This window comes from Pogona vitticeps, chromosome 2, assembly GCF_051106095.1.
Source record: "Pogona vitticeps strain Pit_001003342236 chromosome 2, PviZW2.1, whole genome shotgun sequence".
Classification (NCBI taxonomy): Eukaryota; Metazoa; Chordata; class Lepidosauria; order Squamata; family Agamidae; genus Pogona; species Pogona vitticeps.
In genome coordinates, this window is record NC_135784.1 from 131,253,598 (window position 1) to 131,255,107 (window position 1,510).

The following is a 1,510-nucleotide window of genomic DNA, read 5'->3' on the forward strand; positions in this document are numbered from 1 at the left end:
GTTCAAGTGGTATAATCACTTGAGCTGATGCAATGGGTAGCCATAAGCTGACTTTCTCAGCTTGCTAGTTCAGGGTGGGGAGAGGGGAAGCAAAGGGCACTTGTGACAGTGGCAGTTCCCTCAACTGAGCACCCCTTTATCTCCAGAGAATTTTTTTTTAAAAAAAAAACCCTTGATCCCAGTGTTAGTTCACTAGAGCAGCTAGGGGGCAACAACAAAAAAGTGAGTGAGGAGGAAACTGGCAAAGAGGAGGAAATTGGCAGCCAGCCCTTGTTTCCATCTTGTTCAGGTAGGTCTACTATAACTGTGTCTCCTGCAAATCTGGATGGCTGCAGTAGAGCCACCTTAACAAAGTGCTGACAAGTGCAGATTGGCAAGTTCCTCCACTCTGTCTGCCGACTCCTGTGAAATCTGCTAAAACAATTTCAGCCAAGGAAACCTGATTTCCTGGGTGTGATTTCACAGCAGATCACTTCATATTTTTCCTGCTGTGTAGTCGCACACTGGGACACAAGTCAGAGATAAGGAATGTCCGGCCTGTGGACCCAGTACAACCCATGGAGGTTTCCCATTTAGCCCATCAGCTCTTCAGCTAGATCCACTCCCACAATGGTTTGCCCTAGGTTAACAAAAGCATAATGCTTATCCTTCTGTAGCACTTAACTGGGCTCCCCAAATTTGACCTCCAATCACTGATCAGAGATAGAAGTTCAGATTTTCCCTACCTCGATACTGCAAAAAGGGCTACTTTTATGTAATGATGAACTGAGAACCAAGTAAGTATGGGATATGCTTGATAAGGGAAGAGAAGACCCTTTAATGTTATCACACCCCCAAAAGCTTTAACCGGTCCCTGGCCATGGGTTTGGTGGACTTAATCTTACTCTTTTCTACAAATCATATAATCTTACCTAAATGCAGTGTTATTGCTTAAGTACCATGGTTGGAGACCTCACTTTCAGGTTCAAACTGTTTCATGAGTGATCTGAGATCAAGTAATCCCAGCTCTTGTTATGCAGAAGAAAAAGAGCTTGTGTTCTGACTTCTGATTACAAAGCCACTTCAGAACTTAATTGAGTTGCAAAAGGGCCATAAAATGCTACTCCTTTTCTCTGTGAATCAAGAATTGGGATGACTTGCTCTCAAATAGCTCAAGAAACACTATGAATTTGGAAGTGTGATCCCCGGCCACCACAGTACTTGAGCACATTTACCGTATTTAGATAAACTCCTACTCAGTATAATGTGCATTTGGATTAATACTTTTGACAATGTTAGTACCTACAAAAACCCAGAGGTTTTTGTGGTCTGCCTGCCATCATGTCCCCTCTTTCTTACTAGCAGTGTTTGAATAGCTTGATAAAGACAGTAAACTTAAGAGTCTGGGCATATAATCATTTGCAATTCCTCTGAAGTTGACGTCAGTTTCAAACAGCTCTATGTATTATATCAGTTTGTTCCATGCAGCTGATTATCTGAATCCTAAAACAGCAATTAATAGTAGCCTGAA

At 42.3% G+C, this 1,510-nt stretch overlaps 1 protein-coding gene across 2 annotated transcripts in view; it reads left to right on the forward strand.

The window, feature by feature from the left end:
• The window catches only part of OGFOD3 (2-oxoglutarate and iron dependent oxygenase domain containing 3), a 56,591-nt gene that overhangs the window by 50,947 nt on the left and 4,134 nt on the right, over positions 1–1,510 (forward strand). The window lies entirely within an intron of this gene.